Source organism: Vulpes vulpes, chromosome 6 (assembly GCF_048418805.1).
Source record: "Vulpes vulpes isolate BD-2025 chromosome 6, VulVul3, whole genome shotgun sequence".
Lineage (NCBI taxonomy): Eukaryota > Metazoa > Chordata > Mammalia > Carnivora > Canidae > Vulpes > Vulpes vulpes.
The window spans coordinates 89,087,609-89,111,336 of record NC_132785.1 but is presented as its reverse complement, the minus strand read 5'-3'; the positions used below and the strand labels follow the sequence as shown (position 1 = coordinate 89,111,336).

Below are 23,728 nucleotides of genomic sequence, written 5' to 3'. Positions count from 1 at the left end.
TGAATACAATTGTTTGCAAGTAATGAAGATTTTATCTCCAATTTTCAATATTCACACCCTTTCTGTGTTTCATGTCTTACTGTGTTGGCAAAACTTTGCAGAATAATTTTAAAACAATTTAAAATAATTTTCTACTTTTAAATCAGTGTGTCTACTATTTCATATATTATTGCTAATATAACACTATTCAACCAAGTATATTTACTGGTTGCCTCTCAAACCAACAGTAATTATTTTTCTCCAGTAGTATTTATATTGCCTCTTTCTACCTATATTTGTTGGAGCCGAAGAGAATTTCCAGGAATACAAAATTGTTTAACCAGGCAGACAGTATAACCACACAGTTTTAACAGAAAGGCTACAGTCAGTGCTTACATAAATCAAAGCATAAATGAGATATAATCTGGTCTATTTGCTTACAGTTAAATATCCATCTGTTATCAACAGGAAGATGGGACGGAATATAATCTTACATGGCACTAAGAGTAAATATAAACTAGTATTTCTTTTTAAAGTATGAATAAAATACCATCCATAAGGGAGCTACTCAAACTAAGTAAAAACAAATGGTAATCTTATATTCAGTATTTCTTTATTAGGAAGGTGACCAAAAGTCCCCTTAGAAGTATTTCGCCTTTCTTAAAGGATCATAGCAATTGTTTCACACTAGGTTATAGCTAGCACATCACCCCATAGCATCAGTGAAGGTCAGCACTGCAGTTTATCTCCAGTATGGGATGATTAGTCCATGTGTTCTATAAACACAACGAAGTGCACCCCAAATCCAATCCACTTTTAGTTTAACAGTTCCAAAGCACCAATTGGAAGACTGGTGTTGGCTGCCTCAGAATCACCTGGGTGTCTATAATAAGTACAGAATCCTGAGCACAGTGACATTTCTACTCACTCAGAATCTTCCAAGTCAAGACTCAGGAATCTTAACCTTTTAAAAAAGTTCCCAGGTATTTCTGACATATAGTTGTGTATAAAAACCACATTTGAATTAACACAAGGAAGGTACTGAGTAGACAGCTGGTTGTAATACCTTCATAGTATAAACTGGGGAAACAATGAAGTATAGAATGGAGAATAAGCAACATATGTAAGAGACATTGTCACTGTAACTGGAAAAAAGTTGTCAATATTAAAGGCTCTGAGGAGTCCTGCAGACAATTTCTTAAATTTGTTTAACTTAATATTTCTCAAATTTACTTGGTCACTGAATACTTTCCCTCTCATGTAAGTCCTATCTATTAAGGTCCTGTAGAATAAAATTCTTAAACGTACCAATGAGAAGTACGGTTCTAAAACAATTTCCTTGTAAAATCTTTTATTTATTTATTTATTTTAGATTTGAAATTTAGAGAGAGAGAGGCAGGGACATAGGCAGTGGGAAGAGCAGGCTCCCCGCGAGGAACCCAGGACTCCAGGATCACGTCCTGGACTGAAGGCAGACGCTCAACCGCTGAGCCACCCAAGTGTCTCTTCTTGTCAAATCACTAATGGTAGATTTTTTCCTACATATTGATCTATTCCAACACTTAGGCCTCCTCTCTACTAAAATCTTTTCAAGAAGAAATTATCAACTATGATTACATGCATCTTATTTAAATTCAAAACCTTGAATGATATTAATCCCAGCATAATTCTTATTATTTAAATTCTACACTTCAAATTGAGTTACTACTATAATTGTCCATTCCTAATTAAACTAATTAAAGGAATGTATTTCTACTGACCTACTTTCTAGGATTTAAAAAATAAACTAAGGAAAAAATATCTTCTGAGGTTTTGAGTTTCCAGAGCTTCATTAAGATAATTTTCAAATTTCATTTGAGTACAATTTTTAGTTATTTTATGATTCAACTAATGCAGTAAAAAAAAAAAAAGATTGGAGGAGGATTATTCAAGAGAATTTCATAAAAAAGCAGTCTTTCAGAAGCAGTGCTGCACCATTGCTGCTTCTTCTGCTTTGAGGATGGCAAACTAAAAAAGTCCCAAAAGAGCGATGAGATTAAGTTTTAATGCACCCAGGAGTACATGAAAGCTGATTAAAAGGTTCCAGTAAAAAGGCAAATGTCTATATCTCTAATATGCTTCAGTATAAAATGTAATCTTACATTGGACTGTCCTGGGGAAAAAAAATCAGACTAAATTTATACCAATTTGAATCATGGAAATTAGCCTCTGAGTCCTTAGCTAAGTCCAAACTGAGTCCCAGGAGAGCATACTTCCTACTCCAAGGCAGGCCCTTTTCTGTCCAGTGATCTTAGGATAGATTATTGCTTTTAGAACAGATATTTATGAAGAACACAGCATGCCGTGGTATCATATATTCCAGACAACAACGAAACAACCTTAATAATGATCAAACCCCATCCTGTCATCTTTATTAATATCTAACTTACAAATAAAATACAGTAAGATATGACTCCCCCACTTGAATTTTAAACCCACATAATTATAAACATCTCTTATAAGTTGATGTTTGAGCTTATAACAGAATTAAGAGAGGGATGTCACTTCCTTCCTTCCCTCCCTCCCCTTACATTCATCCATTCTTTCATCCATCCCAGGGAAGAGTTTTCCAAATAGAGGGAACAGCAAAGGCCAAGGTTCACCTACTGTTCAGAAAAGGCAGAATAAAAGTACTAATTGTAGCTAACAGTACATATGTATTATGTGCCAGGGGCTTTTGTTAAGCACTTATGCTATATTAAAGAAAACTGTAAACTCTTTGCTATGCTTCCCATTAAGAGATGGGATCTATTTCCCCTTCGCTTAAATCTGGTCTTGCCCTGTGACTAACTCATATTCAGTTAGAAGTTCTGCCTCATGGATAACTCATTTGTGCAAATACTCTTTGTTATTTCTTTTTTTTTTTTTTAATTTTTTTTATTTATTTATGATAGTCACACAAAGAGAGAGAGAGAGAGAGGCAGAGACACAGGCAGAGGGAGAAGCAGACTCCATGCACCGGGAGCCCGATGTGGGATTCAATCCTGGGTCTCCATGATCGCACCCTGGGCCAAAGGCAGGCGCCAAACCGCTGTGCCACCCAGGGATCCCCTCTTTGTTATTTCAAAGCATTATCTCTCATTAATAGTTCAGTAGCTTACAGTTTTGTTTCTTGTCTATTTCCCCTACTCAATTTCTTTTAATCTCTAATGATAGGCACATAGTATTTGCTCATTAAGTGTGGGTTTCACTTACTACACACGTCTTTGGACAAGGAAGATCCTACCACAAGGTTTCTTAACCTTGGCATTATTGACATCATGGGTCTAATATCCTTTGTGATGTGGAACATCCTGTGCATTAGGGGATATTTAGTAGCATTCCTGGCCTTTACTCACTAGATGGCAGGAGAATTCCTCCACCTCCCAGTTGTGACAACCCAAAATTTCTTTGCAGATTGTCAAATGCCACTTGGGGCAAGGTCACCCATTGTTGAGAGCCAACTAATGAGAACAAGTTTCCTTAAACTCATTACTTTTTACCTTCTGGCTGTTTTATTTTTTTTTAAATAAAGGCATATCTGTATTTTTGTTTTATTGTACTTTGCTTTATTGCACTTCACAGATACTGTACATGGTGGGTAAGGGGTTATTTGTTTGTTTGTTTTTTTGTTTTTTTGGTTTTTTTTTACAAATTTCAGGTTTGTGGAAAGCCTGTTGGTAACATTTTTCCAACAGCATTTGCTAACTTTGTGTCTCTGTATCACACTTCGGTAATTCTCACAGTATTTCAACTTTTTCATTATTATTATATTTGTAATGGTGATTTGTGATCAGTGATCTTTAATGTTACTACTATAATTGTTTTGGGGTACCTATGTAAGATGGTGAATTTAATAAATGTGGATGCTCTGCTCCACCAACAAGCTATTCCTTGTCTCCCTATCCTCCCTATTCCCTGCAAAATGATAAAACTGGAATAAGAACAATTAATAACCCTACAAAGGTCTCTAAGCATTCATGTGAAAGGAAGAGTTGGATGTCTCCTACTTTAAATCAAAAGCTAGAAATGATTAAGCTTAGTAAAGAAGGCATGTCAAAAGCCAAGACAGGCTGAAGGCTAGGTCTTTTATACCAGTTAGCCAAATGCAAAGAAATGCAAAGATAAAGTTCTTGAAGGAAAAGTGCTATTTCAGTGAACAAACGATAAAAAAGCAAAACACCTTTATTTAGTGACCTGGAGATATCAAACCAGCCACAACATTCTCTTCAGCCAAAGAGTATCCAAAGCAAGGCCCTAACTCTCTTCAATTCTAGAAAGGCTAAAAGAGTGAGGAAGCTGCAGAAGAAATATATGAAGCTAGCAGAGGTTGGTTCATGAAGTTTAAAGAAAGAACCCATCTCCATAACATAAAAGTGCAATGTGAAGTTGCATATGCCGATGTAGAAGCTGTAGCAAGTTATCTAGAAGATGTAGTTCAGATAATAAATGAAGGTGGCTATCCTTAAACAACAGATTTTCAATGTAGCTAAACAGCCTTCTGTCAGAAGATACCATCTAGGACTTTTATAACTAGAGAGAAGTCAACTCCTGGCGTTAAAGCTTTAAAGGACAGGCTGACTCTCATTAGCTAGGGGCTAATGCAGCTGGTGACTTTAAGCTGACGCTAATACTCATTTACCATTCTGAGAATCCTAGGACTCTTAAGAATAATGCTAACTCTTCTCTGCCTATACTCTATAAATGGAACAACAAAGCCTGGATGACAGCCCATCTGTTTATTGAACACAGTTTATTGAATATCTTAAGCCCACGATTGAGACCTACTACTCAGGAAAAGGTTCCTTTCAAAATATTACTGCTCATTGACTATGCACCTGGTCACCTAAGAGTTCTAATGGAGACGTACACTGAGATTAATGTTCTCAAGCCTCCTAACACAACATCCTTCCTGAAGCCCATGGATCAAGGAGTCATTTCTGACTTCCTAGTTTTATAATTCTAGAAATAATTTCCATAAGGCTATAGATGTCATGGGTAGCAATTCTACAAATGGATGTGGGCAGTCAATTGAAAATCTAGAAAAGAGTCACCATTCTAAATTTAGGCCATCAAGAACATCATTAATTCATGGGTCAAAAGGTCAAAATATCAGCATGAGCAGGAATTTGAAGAGGCTGATTCCAATCCTCATGGATGAGTTTGAGGTGTTCAAGATTTCAGTGGAAGAAGTAACTGTGGATGTGGTGGAAACAGAGAACTAGAATTAGAAGTAGAGCCTGAAGATGGGACTGAACTGCTGCAATCTTGGGGTAAAACCTGAATAATGAATGAGGAGTTGCTTCTCTTAACAGATGTACAAATAAAGTGACTTCTTGAAATGGAATCTACTCCTGGTGAAGATGCTGTGAAGACTGTGGGAATCACAACAAAGTATTTAGAATGTAACATAAGCTTACTAGATCTAAAGCAGCTGAAGGGTTTGAGTATTGACGTCATTTTTGAAAGAAGTTCTATTGCAGGTAAAACGCTATCAAACAGCATCATGTGAGACAGAGAAATCGTTCATGAAAGGAAGAGTCAACTGATGCAGCACACTTCATTATCGTCTTATTTTAAGAAATTTCCACAGTCACCTCAACCTCAGCAACCACTGTGCTGATCAGCTGATCCCAGGTGAAATGCTTGAAACCTGGGTGCCCTTGGGCAAGGTTCTTTACTTCTTTGTGTCCATTTTTCTCACCTCTAAAATTTAATTTTTGTGAAGATTATTCAATTCGCTACTCTTTACTACCAAGTAACATTATCGATGTCCTATTATTGAAAATAAGTGGAAGAACTGCTTTTTGGTAGTATGTGGTGGTTATAACCAATCATTCTGTTATTAATCTTCTCTTGACTTCTAAAAGGAAGTGTTTTTCTCTTGTTTGTGGCTAATAGATTATTTCACTTCTAAATTTAATAATGAAAAAAATAAATTTAATAATGAGATTTGCTACATACACCTTGGGGCTGGGAATGGCAAAGCACCTTCCAATTAAAGTGGACTTAAATTGGTGCCAACTAATGCTTATCATACTCTAAGGAATAAAATGATGTGGTTAGTTCTACAAATGTTTGTACTCTTTGACCCAGTAATCTCACTTCTGGGGAATGCATAAAAAGGAAATAATCAATCAAAGTACATCACATTTTTTATCATAAGTACTCACTAAATTATTATCAATTAAAGACTGGAAAAAAAATCTACACAGTCTAGTAATAAGAATGGATTAGTGAACTGTAGTACACCAATAAAAAACACTATTGAGCACATTCTCCCCAAATCACAAATATCTACTGTAGCCCAAAATTACTGTTTCACTATGTTTTTAGAATAGAACTAGCAGGACTAAAGGAAGCTCCTAAATCAAATAGGTAGAAAGAAAGACAGTAAGACAACAAGGCAGGAAGAAAAACAGACAGAAATTAATGACTCAATCAATCACAAATTTCTGTTAACGAGCAAGTATATAAGTTAACTGGTACTTGAGTCCTCCAGCACCTCGTTAAAGTATACTCCTTTTTGTCTCATCATTTCTAAATTCTGGTCCTTAGAGGCCTTATCACGTTTTTGAAGAGTTAAAATTAACACAGTAGAAATAACAGGAAGTAATACAATTATATTTCAAGTTGAATACTAAACTGTGTGGTCAAAAGGTTGTCCATGGATTTGTGGAAAGGCTGAGAACAGAGGGAAGTACAGCTGCTGAGGAAAGATTTCATGGAGGGAGGTGAAATGGTTTGTATGCAGTGCAGAGAAAGAAAGAATGACAACGGTGAAAGTCATATATAGATAAGGGCCCCAGATAGGGAGGCAGGAGACAGACCTGAGCCCCTCAGAGAATCTGTGTTGCTGTCCCATGATGCAAACACAGGCCGGAGAGATGAGAAATCAGGCTATGGAGCTTTCCCCTGAATTATAAGGCATCTCCTTCAGTATCCTGACCAGGCTTCCAAGGAGACTCACTGAGACATCACAACAGTATCCTGTAGAGGGTGTCATTTTTCAAAGTTCTGTTCTATATTAACCAATCACATTCTCTAGCTTTGGCAACTCACTTTATTCACTTGATTACAGAGGCCAAGCACAGGGTAATGATAATATTGTCAAAAGGAAAATGAAATCATCACTTTTTTTTTTCACAATTGAGATTAAAAATATATTTCTTCAAAGCATGATTCTAGACATATTCTGGACTATTCTCTAGACAGAATAATAATAAGCATAATTATAATGGTTTCGAACCCGGAGTTCATAAAAGAAGTAATGGGCACAACAATCAGACTAGAAAAAGAAATAAAAGGCATCCAAATTGTTAAAGAAAAAGTTAAACTGTCACTATGTACAGATGACATGATACTATACATAGAATACTCTAAAGACCAAAAAATTATTAGAATAAATGAATTAAGCAAATTTGCAAGATATAAAATTAATACACAGAAATCAGTTGCATCTCCATATACTAATAATGAAGTAGCAAAAAGAGAAATTAAGAAAACAATTCCAGACATATCCAATAAAGGGTTAGTATTTATATAAAGAACTTCTATATGGCAATTCAGATGGCCAACACAGATGAAAAGATGCTCATCATCACTTGGTCTCAGGGAAATGCAAATTAAAACCCAATAAGATACCAGCTCACACCTGTCAGAATGGCTAAAATTAATAACACAAGAAATAACAGGTGTTGGTGAGGATGTGGAGAAAGGGGAACCCTCTTGCATTGTTGGTGGAAACGCAAACTGGAAGAAGTATGGGGAGGTTCAAGAAGTAAAAAACAGAACTATACTAAATGATCCAGTAATAGCATTACTGGGTATCTACTCCCAAAATATAAATATACTAATCCAAAGGGATATGTGCACCCTCTGTTGCAACATTATTTACAATAGTCATGAAATGGAAGCAGCTCAAGTGTCCATCAACAGATGAATGGATAAAGAAGATGCGGTGTTTACACACACACACACACACACACACACACACACACACAATCAGATATTTCAACCATAAAAAGAAAAGAATGAAATCTTGACATTTGCAATGACAGGGATGAAGCCAGAGGGTATAATGCTTAGTGTTATAAGTCAGAGGAAGACAAATGCCATATCACTTCACTGAAATGTGAAGTTTAAGAAACAAAACAAATGAGCAAAAGGAAAAAGAGAGGGAGAGAGAAACCAAGAAATAAAGTCTTAACTACAGAGAACAAACTAAGGTTACCAGAGGGGAGATGGGAAGGGATGGGTGAAATCGGTGATGGGGATTAAGGAGTGCACTTGTAATGAGCACTGGGTGCTTAAAATAAAAACTTAAAAAAAAAAAAAAAGGATTCCATTTACAACTGCATGAAAAATAATAAAATACCTAGGAATAGACTTAACCAAGGAGGTGAAAGATGAGTAACTCTAAAAGTTATAAAACATTAAACAAGAGATTGAAGACACAAACAAATGGTAAGATATTCCATGGTCACTGATTGTAATAATTAATATTGTTAAAATTTCCATACTACCCAAAGCAATCTGTACATTCAATTGTCATCAGAATACCAACAAGATTTTTCACAAAATTAGAACAAATAATACTAAAATTTGTATGGTGCCACAAAAGGTTCCAAATAGCCAAAGTAGTCTAGAAAAAAGAAGAACAAAGCTGGAAGTATCACAATCCCAGGTTTCAAGATACACTAGAAAGCTGCAGTAATCAAAATGTACCAATACCAGCCCAAAAACAGATACACAGATCAATAAAACAGAATAGAGAACCCAGAAATAAATATTCGCCTTATATGGTCAACTAATCTATGATAAAGGAGGCAAGAATATACAATGAGAGAAAGTCTTTTTAATAAATGGTGCTGGGAAAATTGGATGGCTACATGCAAAAGAATGAAACCAGATCACTTCATTACACTATTACAGAAAAAAAACCTCAAAAATTAAATACTTAAATGTGAAGCCTAAAACTATAAAATTCCTGGAAGGAAACAGGCAGTAATTTCTTCAACACTAACTTTAGCAACATTTTTCTAGATGTCTCCTAAGGCAAGGAAGACAAAAACAAAATTAAACTATTGGGACCACACCAAAATAAAAAGGTTTTGCACAGTGAAAGAAACCATTAACAAAACAAAAAGGCAACCTAAGAATTGGAGAAGGTATTTGCAAATGATATATTCAGTAAAGGGTTAATATCCTAAATAACTCAACACCAAAAAAACAAAAAAAACAAAAAAAAAAAAAACAAACCAGAAACAAACAAAAAACCTAAACAACCCAATTAAAATGCAGAGGACTTGATGGTATACAGTGATGCTCAAAATCACTAACTGTCAGGGAAATACAAATCAAAACCACAATGAGGTATCACTTGTTACAATGGCTAAAATAAAAAAGACAAGAAATAAATTGGCAAGGATGTGAAGAAAAAGGAATTCTCACACACTATTGGTGGATTGAAAGCAAACTGGTACAGCCACTGTTGAAAACAGTATGGAGGTTCCTCAAAAAATTAAAAACAATTATCATATGATGCAGTATTTCTACTACTGGGTATTTACCAAAAAAAAAAACAAAACAAAAACAAAAATATTAATTCAAAAAGAGATATGCACCCTATATTTGTTGCATCATTATTTACAATAGTCAAGAAATGGAAGCAACCCAAGTGCCCATCAATAGATGAATTGATAAAGAAGATGTGGTGTATATACATACAATGGAATATCACTCAACCACAAAGAAGGCTGAAATCTTACCATTTGCAAAAATAGGGATGGATCTTTAGAGAGCATTACGCTAAGTGAAATAAGTCACACAGAGAAAGACAAATACTATAGTACAATTTCACTTGTATGTGGATCTAAGAAACAAAACAAACAAAAAGCAGAAACAGATCCAAAAATACAAAAAATTGGTGGTTGCTAAAGGGGGGGTGGAGGGATGGGCAAAATGGGTGAAGGAGAGTGGGAGATACAGGCTTCTAGTTATGGAATGAATAAGTCATGGGTATAAAAGAGCATAAGGAATAGTCAATGATATTGTAATAGCATTATTATGATGACAGAAGCTACACTAATGGTGAGCATAGCATAACACAGGAACTTGTCAAAGTATTATGTTGTAAACCTGGAAACTAATGTACCACTTTGTGTCAACCATACTTTAATTAAAATAAAAAGTAATGAGATCTTTATAATTATTTTAAATATTTCAAACACCCTGATAAAACTGGCATATATTTTTAAAAATTGATATATTTACCTATGGTGATATTTCAAGGAAAACTAAAAGATCATTCACTTAAGTAATTTTAATACCATTTTTCAAGTGCTTATTTTGATAGTACATTTAGTGGGTTTTTTGTTTTGTTTTGTTTTGTTTTTTAAATTCATGAGAGAGAGAGAGAGAGAGAGAAGCAGGCTTCATGCAGGGAACCCTATGTGGGACTTGATCCCGGGACTCCAGGAGCATGCCCTGGGCCAAAGGCAGATGCTCAACCACTGAGCCACCTTTTACCTGCCAGATTTAAAAAATGAAAACAACTTATTTTGATAGACAATCTTTTCCAACATGAGGCCCAAGGAAGATGGGGGAGAGGAAAGACAACCAAAGTGATCTCCAGTGGTCGAAAGGTTGCGATTTAGTTGTATACATACATTTAAAAAATAATCTTAATAAAAAAAATCCTTCCTTCTGTCTAACCTATCATTCTAGTGCTTTTCTCTGCCACCATATATCTTCACTGTATTCTCATCTGGATTTCTAAATGTTCTGTCTTGTTTCATTCTTTAAGTCGGCCACCCCAACCATGCTGCCAAGGTGACCTCATTTTTTTCTCTTTCCAAATGTTCACTTAAATTCTAGTTATTTAACATATAGTGTAATATTGGTTTCAGAGTAGAATTTTGTGATTTATCACTTACATACAACACCCCATGCTCATCATAAAAAGTCCAGGGTGACCTCTTTAAATGGCACATCCAATCCTGCATCTCACATCCCAGCTCACACACTCTTTCATGCTACAGCACTTCCATAGGAGAACATCTAAACTCTAAGGCACAATCTTTCACCATTGGGTTCCATCCGGCCTCTGTGTGGGCATTCTCTAACTCATGCAGTACCTTTACTACAATTGTTTTCATTGTAGCTCTCCGAGCAAGTCTTTCTCTCATATGTCTGTGCTTTTGACTGTACTGTTCCCTCTGCCTAGATATCCTCCCTGGCCTATTATCCATTCACCTCCAAAAGAACAAGAACAAAGTATCTTCGTTCTCCCCCAGAAACTCAAGATACTTGTCTGGGAAGCATGCTTCCACATTGGTAGGAAGCTGATGGTCATTTCCCTTGCACTCTTATCACCTTTGTACTTGTTGGCAAGTCTGTCTCCCCACAGAGAACTGGAATCTCCTCCAGGATAGGATCCATCAGCATCATGTCTCTAATGTCTGCAGTAGAATTGGGTCTAATAATAGGCAAACGGTAGGAAGCAAGGAGTAACTTATTTATAAATTCACTAGATATTTGAATTTTCTAGCAATTAAGATTAAAATCATGTTTTTGAAGAAGCATTCCCCCATCTCACTCCAGAAATGGGAGTCAGTATTGGTCACAGCTTCTTGAATATTCTCTATGTGTTAATTACAGGGAAAAAGTACATATTTTTCCTTGTTTTTAAAAGTAGAAGACAAACATGAAAGAAAATTAATTTCCAAATCTTTTAACAAAATACAGTTTCTGGGATCCCTGGGTGGCGCAGCGGTTTAGCGCCTGCCTTTGGCCCAGGGCGCGATCCTGGAGACCCGGGATCGAGTCCCACATCAGGCTCCCAGTGCATGGAGCCTGCTTCTCCCTCTGCCTATGTCTCCGCCTCTCTCTCTCTCTCTGTGACTATCATAAAAAAAAAAAAAAAAAAAAAAAAAAGTTTAAAAAAAAATACAGTTTCTAAGACAGCTTCCCTGTGTATCAAGTTAAGCCAACTTATGTGAAAGCAAATATATTAAAAAATACATTGGTTGGGAGGCATTAAATGGCAAATACCAAAAATATCCAACCCAAACTTGAACTCTGCAGCCAAACTGCCTGAGTTTGACTATTAGCCAGCCATTTCCTAGGTATGTGACCTTTGACAAGTCCTTTCACCTCTACATCTTGGCTCCCATATCTGTAAAATGGAAATAGTAACAGCATCTACTTTAAAAGATGACATAGGCACATAGTAGACACTATAGAAATGTCAACTCTTAGTAAATTAGTTAAATGCTATAAGGAAAATTTATAAACACCAAAGTAACTTGAAGGCTACCAATGGGATGAATGGGTAGTTTGAGATGTCATGCAAAACCTAGTTTCTTCCTGGTACCCTTTAAGGTTTGCATCTCTCTGAGTGGTCAAATAAAAAAATGAGGAAGCAAACATGAATAATGATACTAACCCTAACTGGATGTCTTAAGTCACCAGCCACCCATCATACAGCAGGGGCAAGGAATAAAGATTAGATGGGGCCAACTGTGGGCCATCTTTAGAGCTAGAGGTAGGATCAACTTCCCCTGAAGTACATGGGCATCAAAACAAAAATCTGAGTACCTTTGGGAAGCTGGGAGATGAGGGGAGATGCTAAATAGGGAACCAACAAGAACAAAGGCAATGGTAAAATTCATGAATTTTAAACCAGAGAAACTTTATTTTTTTCATAGCCATCTGTATTCAAAAGTCATATCAGGTTTAGCAACCAGGCACAAAAATTCCTTTCAACCAAGATGAATTTCTAGCATGACATCGCCAACAAAAAGTGCTGTTCTCAGGGAAAATCCTCCAACTTAGAAGCATCTGCTTCTAATTTCCACAATGAAATCTTTGATTCCTTCATTCATGGGACTTGCACTCAATTCCCTCTGACACTGGAACTGCAGCTTTCTAGATAATGATTTTGCTGTGAAATTCTTATTATCTGGTAGTAACAGAGAAATTCTTATATTACACACAAATCTTTAACATTATACTCTCTTTGGAAAAAATATTTCAGGAGAAAAATAAGTTAATGTGAAGAATATAAACAATTCTTTCCTATGAATACAAAGTTCAAAAACAGGTGACTAACCAATAATTCACTCAGGGATACATACATGTATTGGTAAGACTATAAAGAAAGGCAATGTAATGATTAACCTCAAAACTGTACGGAATGGAGTAGTCTGGGAGTAGGGGATGTCTTCTGAAAGAGGAAGGAGCAACAAAGGAGCTACAGAAATTATTATTTTTCTTATGCTTGGTAGTGAATATAATGATGTTGATTACTACTTTAAAATGTACATAGACACTATAAGCATTTTCCTGTGTATTTTATAATTAACAAGTAAATTTATCAGAGGTGGTATTATTGAAAATGCTGTGAATAATTACATACTGGTGATTAAACTTGAAAAAAATACATAAGGTAGGACCAATATACAATTCTGTTATAATAGCCTACTACTGTTAACATAAAACAAATCCTATACAAAGACTTGAACTACAGCAAACTAAAATAATCCTTATAAAATATTATTGTGCTTATTGCACAATTGTTTCTATGGCCCAGAAATAGGGGAAAGCCTTAGATATTCTGGTATTGTTAATGAAATCTCATAAGAGTATTCACAATTTGGTAGTATGTGTATGTATCAATTTCTGGGGTTCTATCTACTACTAAATGGAAAAATAATGCAATAAAATAACCACCAAATGAAAACTTTATCACTGTGTCAGATTTTACAGATGATCTATTCCAGCCCCTTATTTTTATTGGTAATGAAACTGATACTGTGAGACACTGACCTGCCAAGATGATACCAGTCAGTTTTAGGTACCCAGTGTGCTATACTTTTCAGGATTTTTCTTCTCTAAATTCTGTTCAAAAGCTCCCATGAGTAGGGAACAATTTAATTTAAACTAGTCTCTTTAAAAAATTTATTTTTTATATAAAGATAACATGCTAAAATGTTTAGTAAAGTAAATGTATCCAAACACTAATAAAATCTGCCTTCCATGCTGACAGTTGTAGAATTATATGTAAAAACGTTTATGACACCAGAAAACGAGTTTGAGATCCTAGGAATCCAAATTTTACCCTTATATACATAAATTATGGGCTGCAATTATTTTGTTAGCCAGACACATCTGAAAAAGTAGCATTTGCAGCAGGACATACCCTTACACAAGCACACATACTGTTCATGTGCCAAACGTGCAGAATGGTGTAAAGTAAAACTCACAGGTCCAAGTATTCTTTACAGTAAAAGAAGATCAAAAGCACAATCTATAGACTTCAAAGTAAAAGATTCCTCCAGACATTTTAATAAGGCTTTATATTGCTACAAAAGTTCTTATTTAACATCCCATTAGGGGCTTGCTGTGAATACGTAAGTTAGATGCAAAGTTCTCACATAAACTTATAAAGACATCTGAAAATATCAATATCAAAAGTCAGAGAAAACATTTATTTTAATTTAAAAAAAGCTTGAAACTCTAATTTCAGTTTTAAAAGCCTTTACATAAAAAAAAACTGATAAAATTTTCATTTTATATAGGGCTTCCCTGTTATATATGGCTACCCTATTCCCCTGGGGCATCATCCAATCATTAGCCAATCTACTCTAAGAAGACTGAAATGATTTGTGCTATTCTGCAGAAACACAAATCCAAAACTGTTAAGGCAGCTGTCAGGAACATCACTGAGAACCAAGGCTGTATACCTTAGGTTTTCCCCAAGGTAATCTTCAATCAGAAGTTGGCTCTCTTCTACCCATCATCCAGTGTTAAATTCCCTTAGCTTACTTTTAGAAGATTACCACCATAAATTTGCCAGCTCCATTAAGTGTGAAATCTCATTTTCAATAGTATGTACCTATATAGTCTATTTCCCATACACCCATTCACAGGCCTTGTTTCTAGAACTCTTCTCAACCAGGGTTTTTGAAATAAGAATAAAACAAAGTCAAATCAATTATTATCAGTGTATTTCAAAGAGAGTAGAAGCAAAGTCATTTATCAGTGAACCGCAGGGCTCCCTGGTGTGTAAAGTCTACAGAGTCCAATAGTAAGTCACTGAATAGCCTAGTCAAGTCACCTCCATTTGACTTACCTGTTCATTAGTTTTTCTGGTTCTGTGATGTGCATCCCCCCCTGCACAAAGCCAAAGGACAACATTCCTTCTTATAGTAATCATCCTCTAATGCTTTGAGAGGAGACTTAAAAGTCTGTTTTTTAAAGGGTGTGGAGGAAGGAAATCAGAATTACACTTTACCCTACGACGACAGGGTTAATCCTCCATGAAAAATGGAACCACAACTCAAGCTTGAAGTTAAACCAATCGAACAAACAAAAAACAGAAACCAAACTATCTCTGTTTAGCACTGTTTTTTTGTTTTTTATGGCTCTAATCATCCTGGAAAGGGAACAAGTCCTGAGGCTCATCTATAGACTTTTATCCTGAAAAACGAGAGGAGCAGCCTATTCCAAGGTCAGCCATTCCTCAGGCATGACCACTGCCCAACACCAATGGTGCATCACTGTCACCTTACTCCCTTAATCATATTCAAGAAAATGTTATATATTGCCAACAGATGCCCTGGAATCATATCACCTCAGATCCAGAAGCAAAACTACTCAAGGGTTCAAAAAGTACTCATTAAGAGAGGACTGCATATTTTCCTTCATGACCTTCACATTTGGAAAAGTGAATTAAGAAAATATATTGTTGGTACTAATCATGGGCTCTCTAGAGAAAGCCGGATGAAAATTCTTGTTCAGATAAGATTTGGAAAGTTGTAAGATATCTACTGGTAACCTTCGATTTAGTTCTTGATAATGAAGAGACAAATCCTGAAATTCCCTCTAAAGAGTCTTCCAAATACATCTTCCAATTGCATTAATCTGTCTAGAATTTGGAAATTACTTGCTCTAAGAGATGACAGTTGAAAAATCTACAGCTAATATTACACTCAATAGTGAAAGACTGAATGGTTTTACCCTAAGATGGAAATCAAGCATGTCTGCGCTTACTACTTGTATTCAAAGTTAGAAGGCTTACTAACTAATTTTCAGACTTACTATAAAAAATACATATATTAATCAAAGTAGCATTATACTGGCCTAAAGAGATATCGGTCAGTGGAACAGAGTCCAGAAATAGAGGCATACCTAAAAAGTCATTTGATTTTTGAGAAAGGTGCTAATGTACTTTTAGTGAGGGAATAAGCTTTTAACAAATGGTGCTGGAACAATTAGATATTCATATGGAAAAGAAATGACCTCAGCCCAAATACAAAGAAAAATCAACTTGAAATGAATTATAGATCCAAATATAAAAGCTAAAACTGTAAAACTTACAGAAAACTTGCAGAATATCTTTCTGATCAAAAAAAATTTTTTTAAAGGATAAATTGGGCTTCTTTACAATAAAAAATTCTGTTCTTTGAAGGACACCTAGGTGGCCCAGCATCTGCCTTCAGCTCCGGCGTGATCCTGGAGTTCAGAGATCGAGTTCAGGGATCGAGTCCCACACAAGCTCCCTGCAGGGAGTCTGCTTCTCCCTCTGCCAATGTCTCTGCCTTCTCTCTGTGTCTCTTGTAAATAAATAAATAAATAAATAAAATCTTAGAAAAAAATTATGCTCTTTGAAAGTCACTTTAAAAATGGCATTGCAATCCCCAGACTGAAAAAAAAATTTTTTTAATTTAAAAGTCACTTCACTGAAAAAGGTATGCAAATGGCAAGTAAGCATTTGAAATGATGCTCAATATTATTAGTCATTAGGAAAATGCAATTAAAAACTACAGTGATATACCACAACGCATACCCCTAGAATGTTTAAAATTGAAAAGACTGGGATGCCTGGGTGGCTCAGTGGTTGAGTGTCTGCCTTCGGCCCAGGGCGTGACCTGGAGTCCTGGGATCGAGTCCCACATCAGGCTCCCTGCATGGAGCCTGCTTCTCCCTCTGCCTGTGTCTCTGCCTCTCTCTCTCTTCTCTCTCTCTTTCTCTCTCTGTGTGTGTCTCTCATGAATAAATAAAATCTTAAATAAAAATAAAAAATAAAATTGAAAAGACTTTTAATACCAAGACTTGGTGGGAATTAGGAGCAATGAGAACTCTCAGACACTACTGGTGAGAATGTTAAATGATATAACTACTTCAGAAAACAACTGAAACAGCAGCTTCTTATAAGGTCAAACATTCATTCATCATAGAACTCAGATATCTCATTCTTGGATATTTGCCCAAGATAAATGAAAAGATACATCCACCAAAGAGTTATACTTAAAATCCTTATCAAAATACCAATAACATTTTTCATAGAACTAGAACAGATAATACTAAATGGAACCACAAAAGACTCCAAATAGAGCAAGCTGTAGCAATCAAAACAGGATGGTACCAGAACAAAATCAGGTACACAGATCAATGTAACAGAATAGAGTACAGAAATAAACACATGCTTATATGATCTATTAATCTATGACAACGGAGGCAAGAACATACGTGAGAAAAAAGTCTCTTCAGTATACAGTGCTGAGAAAACTAGACAGCTACATGCAAGAGAATGAAACTGTGCCACTTTTTTACACTATACGTAACAGGATTAAGGGCCTACATGTGAAGCCCGAAACTCTAAAACTCTTGAAAGAAACTACAGACAATAATTTCTTTGACATCAGCTTTAACAAATTTTTTCTAGATATGTGTCTTAAGGCAAGGGAAACAAAAGCAAAATTAAACTATTGGGATGACACAGTGGAGGAAATAGGCAACAAAATAAAAGGTCAACCTAATGAAATGGAGATGATATCTGCAAATGATATATCTGAAGATTTTTATCCAAAATATATAAAGAGCTCATTCAACTCAACACCAAAAAAAAAAAAAAAAAAAAAAACCCCAAATAATCCAATCAAGAAAGGATAGAAGACATGAACAGATATTTTTCCAAAGAAGACATTCAGATGGCCAACAGACACATGAAAAGATGCTCAATATCACTAATCAGGGGGAATGCATACCAAACTACAATCAGGTTATCACTTTACATCAGTCAGAATGACTAGATTCAAAAGACAAGAAATAAAAAATTAATTAATTAAAAAAAAAAAAACAAGAAATAAGTATTGGTAAGGATATATAGAGAAAAAGGAACCTTCATGCACTGTTGATGGGAATACAAGCTGATATAGCCACTGTGGAAAACAGTATGAAGTTTTCTTAAAACATTAAAAATAGAATTACCATATGACCCAGTAATTCCACTATTGGGTATTTACCCAAAGAAAACAAAAGCACTAATTCAAAACGATATAATATGCATCCCTATGTTTGTTGTAGCATTATTTACAATAGTCAAGATATGGAATGAATCCAAGCATCCATCGATAAACAGATGGATAGAGAAGGTGTCATATATATGCACAATGGAGTATTACTCAGCCATAAAAAAAGAATGAAATCTTGCCATCTGCAAAAAATATAGATGGACATAAGGGGTATAATGCTAAATGAAACTAGTTAGACTGAGGAAGACAAATACTGAATGATTTCACTCATACAGAATTTTACTCATATGGAACTTAAGAAGCAACAAGGAACAAATAAACAAATTCTCCTTTAAGAAGAAACAAAGGAACAAATAAAAGAGAAACAAAAACCAGACTTTTAAATATGGAGAACAAAGTGGTGGTTGGCAGAAAGGAGGCTGGTGAGAAGACAGGTGAAATACATAAAGGAGATTAAGAGTATACTTATTTTGATGAGCACTGAGAAATGTATAGAATTGTTGTATCATTTATTGCACATCCGAAACCAATATAACATTGTATGTCAACTACACTTGAAAAAAAAATTTAAGAATATAAATGCATTGATTGGTGTGCCTCAAATTAAAAAAAATTACACATGAATGTTCATAGTAACTTTATTCATAAATAAGTTCCATTTAAAACTGGAAACAATCCAAATATCCATTAATACCAGGTGAATGAATAAACAAATTGTGACAACTGAATACTATCCAATAATAAAGAACTATCAATACATGCACAAAAAAACAAGTCGGATGATTCAATTTATATTGAAATTCTACAAAAGGCAAAACTAGAGATGAGCAGTTGTCCTGAATAATAGAGGTGAGGGAGGAATAAGGAAAAGAAGGAAGGAAGAGAAGAAGACCACTAAAAGGGGTATAGTAAAGTTTTGGCAAGACAAAAATGCTCTATATCTTGATCGTGACACTGGTTACAATTATACATATTTCTCAAAAGTCACTTATCTACTTTAGAACTTCATTTTTATTATATGTAGTTTATATAATAAAAGTTTTTTTAAAAAAAATCTAACAAATCTACATGTTCATTAAACTGCCATATATGTTAAGTAATACCATATTACCTTAAACCCTTTGCTTCATGACACAGAGTATAAACAAAAGTGATACGGTGCAATATTAGTCAAACTAGCTAAACCTATGGCTTCAGAAAGTTTGAACTGATACCTTAAAAACTAAAATGCAGGATTTATGGTGATTTGGAAAAAGACTCTAATTTTAAACAATACTAAGTGAAAACAAAGGTTGGCCTTTTATGTTTACCAATGGTATCACGTCGTAAGAATTCTGGAGAGATAAAATTTCTTGTTAAACAAAAATTGTGCAACAGACTTTTAAACAGGTAGCATTTCACTTGTCACGTGGTATAAAGGTTCACTGTCTGTCTGCCCTCATCAACCAGGCTCTAACTTCCAGAGGATGGGTCCATGCCTTATTCATCACTGAATTTCCAGCAAAATGCTTGGCATATAAATGATAGCTGAATGAAAGAAAGAATTGCAGATGTTCTCATGCTAAATTTGGATTCATTTGCAAAGCCCACACGTTAGTAAAAGTTCCTACAGAAATGCCTGTGGTATGTTTCCACAAAATACTAGCACTTAAAGATTACAACATTCTAAAAAGAAATCAAGCAAATGTATTTAATGTTTTACCTTTAAATGTATAATGTGCAATCATTTCAAAACACCTTTATTCTAATTTTCCTTTACTAACCAATCCAAAAACTTACTAGAAATTTTTTTTCAAGGTAACAGAAGCTCTGAACAAAGGATTAATAGTGTGAAATTTTATGCATATCTTGCTGTCTTCTAATAAAATCCAATAATTGGGAATTTTGTGCCAAGTTAAATGCATTATCACAGGAAGTACAGTATGTTTGAAGACTACCCTATCTAGTCCAGACTGAAACAAAAATTATCTATGGCAAAATCAATATAAACTAATTAAGGAACATAAGTTGATTTAGTATCTGGCAGAAACTAAAATTGACTTAAAAAGGTACTAAAAAAAAAGAAATCAAAATGTCATACCTCATTTTGCAAATACTCTAGAAATGTTTTATCAACAGAATGCTTGTGACTGGTAACAAGAGAAAAGCAAACACCTCAGGGTTAGCAGAAGAGTATCATGTTCTGGTTTTGTCACAAACGGTATCATGTAAATTGTCAAGTCACTCAAATTATCTAACCTCCTCATCTATAAAATAGAGGGATACTACTCTGAAGATCAAATATAGTAACCAAAGTAAAAATTCCTTTTCAAACTGCAAAATGTCATATAGATATAAAATTCTCTGATGCCAGAATATCTAGTTTAAGGAAATACATGCTCACCTTCAATTTTTAAGAAAGAGATAATATCTATGAATCATGGTTCTTAATCTGATGGATACTCTGCATCCTTGCCTGAGCAGTGTATGCCCAAGTACAGGTGTACAACGTTTGCGCTTCATTTTAGAGTGTCAGAGTCTCCCTTTCATGACCTGCAGTCCAGGGTAAACACTGTAACAATTTCTACACAACTTCTTTCTCCTGCTGACAGGAGTAGTAAATTATTGTCCCAATAACTATATAAGACCCTGAGGTGTGTCTGTATAGGATATCATGTTTACAAAGCACTTTCAAATATACTACTTCATCTTAGTAGTATCTTCCGTTACCTAACAATACTTTAAGATCTGTGACCTTTCTCAAGTATCAGATATAATTCAACTTCTGAACAGTGATCCTTTATAATACCAAACTCTAATGATAAAATTCTTAACATACTATATAGCTATATTGCTATCTGTATTTATCTAGAAAAATCTCAGTAGTTAAGATGCATATACCATTCTGAACACCTATTATTTTATTTTACATTTTACATTTTAGCATCTCAGAGAATTGAAAGAACACAATTTGGAATTATTCTTACAATTACATAATTATTCCCATAATCAACCATTTAAAAATATAGACATATTATTTTAAAAAATTATCATAGAAAGGTAATCAGTAACATCTTGATTTGTTTCTTTGAGGAAAATGTTCTATTTTATAGCTACATTCTATTGGTAATCTTCAAAATTCAATCTTTACTGATTTATATTTTTCAATGCCACATTAAATCTAAATACATATTACTGTTATGAAAGTTATGTTTTATTCATATGTCAGACGCGGAAACATGTAACATGGATTTTTATAAACACAGCTTTCAGTTTGTTTTATGGGTCAACCGCTCCTGGCCTGGGGAAAGTTTAAATTCAAAAAGATATTTACAAAATAAATTCCATTATCATCTCACTCCTAGGCCACTGGGCCAAGCACAAAAGTCAAATCTGAGGCCCGTGTCATTTTAAGACTACTGCCTCATGGAAAACTTGATCACCAGAACAAGAGTAGACAACACCACTTCAAACCAAGAAGAAAAAAACTGTATGAGTGGTTTGGGCGTTTCCAATGGATTAAGCTTGTCTCTCAGTCAGCCCCGGGAAGCACAGAAATGCTATGCATATTGTATACTGTCCTATGAGAAAACTCATGGCACAAGGAAACAAGAAATCCTACATACAGCCAGGGAAGAAACACCAAACTAAGGTATTTCAAAAGAGACCTTGTCTTCTTGCATTGAGAAATCGGAGATAATTTCTATTACTGCAGTCTATTGCTAATTTTTAAAACCCAATCTTTACTTAAGGTCTTTGAAGGTTTATGGAACAAAATTTGTATTTTTCACACCTTTTTTTTTTTTTTAAATTTATGATAGTCACAGAGAGAGAGAGAGAGAGAGAGAGAGAGACAGGCAGAGACATAGGCAGAGGGAGAAGCAGGCTCCATGCACCGGGAGCCCGACATGGGATTCGATCCCGGGTCCCCAGGATCGCGCCCTGGGCCAAAGGCAGGCGCCAAACCGCTGCGCCACCCAGGGATCCCTTTCACACCCTTTTGAATATTGAGCCTTAAAATACATATTTCCAACACCAACATGAGACCTGAATACATATCACTGTCATACAATTTATACATACACATCATTACATGTCAGAGTTTGGAGCTAAACATAAACACAATTCTGTTATTTTTTTTAAAGATTTTATTTATTTATTCATGAGAGACAGAGAGAGAGTGTGTTAATTATTTTTAATGGGTCAAATGCTTCCCTGACTTCCTGAAGGTTTAAATCTAGATGACAGTTCTCTCACGTTATACATTTAAAAAAACTGTTGGGTTTACATCAAGAGCCAACAATTAACTAGGAGCTACGTAAGAATTCAAAAGAACAGAAACATGGCATCTCGTGTCCTCAAAACATCTTACTGCCTACCTGGAAAGACATGACAATATCCTTAGCACAGACAATAACATCATAGAAAAGAAAAAGATACACAAACACGAGTCACCACCACAATATGTCTGGTCAGGATTTAAGCACTAGAAAATGTAATTCAACTGACCACTAACCAGCCTACCAAGCCCCCAAACAATATTTCATAGCCTTTCCCATCCCCTTGGCAATTGAATATTTCAGTCTCAACTGAAAATAGTTTATACATTAAAATGCATTAACTTAGATCCTATATTTAATACTGCTTACTAATTTCCTGCAAACTTATTAGTCAGATACAAGTCTAGTTCAAGAATACATAAGCCAACCAATCATTAAAGGAAACTTCATGTTATAAGTTAGATAACTTTCATTAGCTTTCCCTGCTAGTTTTTACTCTGCAAGTAAAATTCATAAAAATTTCTCTTTATATTTCTATAGGCACCAGTAAAAGCAAATATTTAGTAAATTGCAAATTATCAGTTAAACATCCTCTTCATAACTTAAAATTAATTTGTGCTCAGTTAATGCACATTTAGGGTTGAAAAGATTGATATGGAATTTATTTTAAATTCTACATATGACACTTGACATTTCTTAAAAACTATTCCCTGAACTGATTTCCTTAAATTTCCTTAAGCTCACATCTGAAAAGCCGGGTTTATTTGAACTAAAACTTCCTAAATATGTTAATTTTTCCAAATCTCCTTCTATAATTACTAGTAACATGAGTTTCTCAACAGAAATTTCAGAAATGGCACCACTGCAGCTGACCTTTGTTTCAGTGTGACACTAAACTATGCAAAAAATTAACTTTACCACTATATTTAGATGGGTTTAGTTAAGTATAGAATTCTATTTTCTTTGGGAAAAAATGTCTAAAGCATTTCTGATTGCTGTGATAAAATACATACACCATACAAAATTCCACTCTATTTTTTGGCTCACATATGCCACTAACTTTACTGCTGAGGTTTTTCATAACACCATACTACACCACTCCAAGATCAGCTGATAAACTATTAATATTTTTAGTCACAGGCTTGGAAACAG

The 23,728-nt window shown here is 34.9% G+C and overlaps 1 protein-coding gene across 11 annotated transcripts in view; it reads right to left on the bottom strand.

Moving 5' to 3' along the window:
- FRMD6 (FERM domain containing 6) overlaps positions 1-23,728 on the bottom strand; it is a 314,363-nt gene that overhangs the window by 39,009 nt on the left and 251,626 nt on the right. The gene's annotated exons all lie outside the window — the stretch shown is intronic.